This window comes from Bactrocera tryoni, chromosome 1 (genome assembly GCF_016617805.1).
Source record: "Bactrocera tryoni isolate S06 chromosome 1, CSIRO_BtryS06_freeze2, whole genome shotgun sequence".
NCBI classification, from domain to species: Eukaryota; Metazoa; Arthropoda; class Insecta; order Diptera; family Tephritidae; genus Bactrocera; species Bactrocera tryoni.
Window position 1 is genome coordinate 23,714,664 of NC_052499.1, and position 5,698 is coordinate 23,720,361.

The following is a 5,698-nucleotide window of genomic DNA, read 5'->3' on the forward strand; positions in this document are numbered from 1 at the left end:
GAGAGGCTAGCCCTACAGAGTGCAAAGAGATCACTAGATCTCTTGAGATCGATCTTGGGCCAAAAGGAATTTGCGGCAGCACATGTATCGAATGCGTGGTGGCCTAGCGCTGACTAAGCTACCGCGAAGTTCAACTTTCTAGTAGTAGAACACAGGGGGATGCGGGAGTACCGACCCGCTGTGTAGAGAAGGAGCCGCCAGAGTTCAGTTTGGCCACCCCGATGATCAAAATGATGCGGTATGAAGTCAAAGTGTGTGAGGATTTCCGAGTTTTCAGACACGTGTTCTTATAAGACCCAGATTATCGAAGTCTGATGGCAACTTTTGCAACCACACACCTTCCGGCGATGTCTACGGGCACTATGAGCAAAATAGCGTTAAGTGCTATGGTTTGAGTAGATCGTAGTGTATCACACATGCTAATGAGCCCCACCCGTTAAACCCTCTCGAATTTCTTGGCTAGTAGAACATATTGGGCTTGATTACGGTGTCGTAGATCCAAAGGACCACTTTCGGTGAGAGATCCCATCTTTTGCCAATGGCTCCTCTACAGCAGGATAAGGCAATCAATGCCTTTTTTGCTTTCTTATTCGGCTTCCATGAAAGCCTCCAATTTAGATATTTCACTGTATCCAACGGTTGCACATGGATGTCTTCCATTTACGGCAGCGGTGCCACCGGGATCTTGTATCTTCTAGCAAATAAAATCATCTCGGTTTTGTTTGGGGTGATGGCAAGACCATTTCTGGTTACCTAATTTGTTACGACTATAGATAACTTAATTCTTTAACCCTAATAGCTTCCTCAAGTCATGATACAATAGTATGCAGGGCAGTATCCAATGGTACTTCGGAATACGCCTCCTTATGTACCAGGCCATCTGTATCTGCACAGTTTTTAGTAAGAAGGAGGAGAGGCTGGCCTGAAGTTCTAGGCGTTGAGTTCTAACGTGGAAATCCCTACCAGCCTTCGGGATGAACGAAACTCTGACTCGTCTGCAGGCCCCTGGGATGTACCCAGTGTGCCGCGAGTTAGCGTCGGTACCAATGATGACGCCGGTTCCTATTCGTGACATTTCAGCCGAGTTCTTCCTCAACAATAAAGAAGGTGGTTCGACCACATCGTCGCGCGGCATGTGTGCAGAAATTAACTAGCAATATCCGCCGTCGCACTCCAGTTTTGCCGTCATCACAACAGCGGTGTTGAAATTAGGTAAATGAAATACCGTTAATTCATTTCGGACCATCATACATCGGTTCTGTCTTGTTTTAGACGGAGCAGTAAATTTGCGGAGGCCGCCTTTTCATGTTGGAGGTTAATTTGGAGGAAGATAATCCTTCAAACTCAGTCACTTGATCATACCCACCCGTCATATCCACCGCATTTGAAGTCTGAGAGCCATTAGTTTGGCTTCCGTCGGGAGTATCCTAAGGACCACCTTTTCGAACCCATAGCTTATGGTTCTCTTGGTTTCGCTGAGAGGACCGACGGACCCCGCATTTAGCAGTATCATCGATCACCGATATGTTTCCTCGGTTCTCTCCAGTCATGCATGGGTAATGAGGGTTTGCAGTATCTAAGAATACCATCAATCTCACTCACTGAGAAAGTTTCAGTTGATAGCCAGACGCGACCTTTAGGCCGAAACTGAAGAACCATAGCCTCCAATCTGGCTCCCTTCCATATCTCCCTCACCCAATAAACTGCATCCATATATAGAACAGCCGATCATTCATCCGCCAAGTGGCGGTCTGCTTTCAGCTTTCTGGCTAGCGCTGACTTGCTTCTTCCCCCTTGTAGAGCCTTTCATGAGTCTAGCAGAGATTTCCTTCCAAGAGCTGGCGATTCCGCCGCGTATTGAAGCTCTACCCATGTCGCTTACCGGCGAGTTTCCACCGACTTCCCCCAACCTATTGCTCCTAGAAGAGCCTGATGTAAAACTTTCTACTGAGGTATCGGTTCGGTTTCTATATTTCACTTGCGACGGTTTCGTGGCCCCAGGAGCAGCACTCCCAACCGTGACAGATCTGGGTATCGGTTTCGACCTTCCTTCACTTCCCTTCGTCATCTTTCCGTCAAAGTCTGTATCTTTAAGCCTAAAACAGATAAAATTAGGCGAATCTTGCCTTAACCCCGATATTACTAATATTCACATTATACTTGTACATATTTATGTTTATCTAATATATAAAATTTCCATGTCACAATGATAGAAAAATTATTGAAAATTATTCAGTGAAAACTTTATGTGTGTTTCACACTACATAAGTGATCAATTACAGACTGAAATTTGCTACGAAGCCACGAAGAGATTGTGCCAATATCGGTCGGCGTTCTTTTTGCCAGCAACGTATGGCAGCCCAAGACACATGAACGAGTAGGTACTCCCAGGATGCGATTACATACGTGTGGAATTATGGATCGCTGTCAATCAACAAGTGATCATCACGATGTTACAGTCCCACTTTTCAAACAACAGCTACGATGTTTGATTGACTTTATCTTAAAGCAACGTATATATGGTGATGTTAGATGCTAGATGTAAACTGTTGAGAACTCACATTCTTCTTTGATGGGCGTATGTTGGTTACACCAGATCAAATCGATGAAATCATTTTTGCGGAAATTCTTGATGCAGAGAAAGAACAAGTAAAGCAAGAGACAGCTTTCGTTAAAATGCTTAGTGTCGCTAAAGACTGCTTGTTGTTTGTTATCATTAACAGATCACATAATGAATTTTTCTCATGGACTTGGTATCGGATGGGTGTCACCCACGGTGGAAATAATACAATCGCCTGAGACACCGTTAAGCTTCCCCGTAACCGTAGAGCAAGTATCATGGATTGGATCACTCTTCGGTTTCGGCTTTTTGAGAGCAAATATTCTATTTGGCCTCACTGACAATCGCTTAAGTCGGAAACTGAATATGTATTAATTGGCGTTGCCACATATGGTGAATAAGAATATCAGTTATGTATTTGGTGGTTTGTAATATGTCTGCTTTCAGCTATTTTGGTTCTTAATTTATTTTGTACAAAACGTCAAGTATCTCTATGGAGGACGCTTTATTGCCGGCGTCACCGCCGGCGGCTTGTTCGTTATTGCGCCGATGTTTTTTAGGGAAATCCTAGACAAAGAGTGAGTGTGTCTATTTTTCATTTTGTAATATGAAACTAAACTTTTGACTTCTTTCCCAAATTTGTACAGTGTTCGTGGCACACTCATGTCCATGGGTATGATGTTTCTCAGTTGCGGTGTACTAACCGGCTTCATTCTACCCACAAAAGTCGACTATTATTTAACGCCATGTATTGGGCTGGCGCTACCCATAATTTACGTTGTGGTGTTTTGCTTCTTCCCGGAAACACCACAAAGCCTCCTGAGGAGTGGTCGATTTACCGAAGCGGAGACAGCTTTGAATTTCTACGAAGGAGTTAACGTGCAGTTGAGTCGAAGAGTTGAGGAATCGAAAACAGCAACAGAAGTACAAAGCGAATTTGAAGAGTTGAAACGCTAACGTGCCCGTAAAACTTCAAGACTTTTGTAGGTGTTCCCTGAAGTTTTTAGTCATTTGAAAGACTTTTGCATTTAATTTTCTTTTCTTACAGTTGAAAAGTCCGCACTCAAAGCATTTGCCGACACATTTGTGCTCTGCATACTGTACATATTAACTGTCAGGCACCTTCGCCTTCCTCAACTACATGACTTCAATATTTGCCGACGATCGTCGCCGCTGTTTTTGTGGATCGATTTGGTAGGAGAGCTCTGTTGTTTTTTGGCACGACCGCCATGATTATTGGCATGTTCGGATTCGGCGCTTTTGTGCAGTTTACCGTTGCGGCCATAAAAGCTCAGTATGATTGGGCACCACTTGCTTTTATGATTGCTGTGGTTTTCACTTCGGCGTATGGACTTTATGGAAACTTCTTCACCATAGTGGTGGAAATATTGCCGGTGAAGGTATTTTAATATATTCAGCAGTATACAACTTTTTATTACTTATTAGTTAACTAACGTTACATTTGTGCCATGAATATGTGTGTAGTATATATTTTATTGGACTTATTTATTTATCGTTTCCATTTTCAGATCCGTAGCCCGGCCTTATCGATATCGATGTGTTTTATGAGCCTTTTAATGTTCCTGATTTTGAAGTTATACCCTTATTTTCTGGTTGAATTGGGTATTCCAGCTACTATGTACACTTCTGGGACAATATCTGTTTTTACCACCATTTATTTCTTTGTATTTTTGCCGAAAACAAACGGAAAATCAATGGAAAACGACTAAAAAATAGTATAAACATTAGTCTGAGCCGCTTTGTAAAGTACTCAATCAAAATTAAATAATTAAACCGTATTAATAATTTCAAATTTTAAGTGCATTTCGTTTCATGAACTTCTGTATACAATGAATATACGAGTTAAATAGTAACTTTTTATTTGCAATGTTTATTACACAATTGTACTTAGTCCTGCTTGCAGTTCTGTTAGAACTATTTGCTTAAGACTAAAAATATTTAATGCGTGAGATACAAAACTTTATTTGAAGTAGTCTCCTTATGCTTTCACACATCCCCTCACACGATTCGGTTATTAATGGAATCACAGAATTTTTAGGAGTCTCCAATATTTTGTGGGTTATACGACAGGCCAAGTTTTCCAATTCTGATCATAAACTACAGTAGAATATATTTAAATTCGTACTTCCATTCGGCCAATCATCTGCGGCTGTGCAACCAGGAATATGGCTTATACGTCACGGCTGGATGCTTTTTGCCTTGTGTGCTTGAGTAAAATTTGCTGGAAGTTCCAATGCGTTCCATCGAAGGAAATATTGCTTAACTGCTTTACAACGCATTATAGAACGTCTTATAATATGTGAGTTATCTCAATGATAATAAGGGATGTATTTTACTCATAACATTGTATCTTTGGAATTAAGTAAAAGAAAAAGAGTTTATTCATTTAGGACCATCATACAGGCTCTGGTTCTACCTACATCTTTGTTTGCCAGTAGCTTATGACTATTCGACCTCAATCCAGAGATGTAGTTACTAATCAGCCAGAATTCATGAATCACATCGGCTCTGTCTTGTTTTAGGCTGCGTGCATGTCGGAGCTGCGATAAGCGATAAGAGCGTCGATAAGAGCGAAACGTTGAAAATTGATACATGTAATTTAATACAAGTGTGCATGTCGGAGCAGAGCGAGTTACATCTCAGGTTACGTCTGACGGCATGCAGTTGTGCACCACATCGCATGATCAGCCAGTACGTGACCAAAACAGCAAACCCAGCATATTTTGAGTCGGTTGGAATGTGCGGTACACCCACACATTCGGGCAGACTCGAGTTGCTGATCTGATGGCAGAGAGAGACTGATTCTTACTACAGAACAGAAAACAACGTTTTTAATCTATAACTGGCGCAGTCGAACGGAACGGTTCTATATTCTCTCTCAGCTCCGCTCAGCTAGCAAAGAAAAGCTAAATAAAAGCTAAATAAATTGTTATTAAACAAAAGTACTGTTATTAAAAGAAAAGTGGCAAAGAAACAGCTAATCATATAAATCCCAAAGCAGAACAAAATAATACATTAGAGTTGGAAAATTATAGCAAAAGCAAAAACAAAATTCAAAAAGTGAAAGAATTTGTGAAAAGTTGAGAAAAAATAAAGAAAACTGTTGAAAACCCTAAA

At 41.3% G+C, this 5,698-nt stretch overlaps 1 pseudogene; it reads left to right on the forward strand.

Moving 5' to 3' along the window:
- Positions 1–1,010: 1,010 nt before the first annotated feature.
- On the forward strand, positions 1,011–4,290 carry LOC120766364 (annotated as a pseudogene).
- The last annotated feature ends 1,408 nt before the right edge of the window (positions 4,291–5,698 follow it).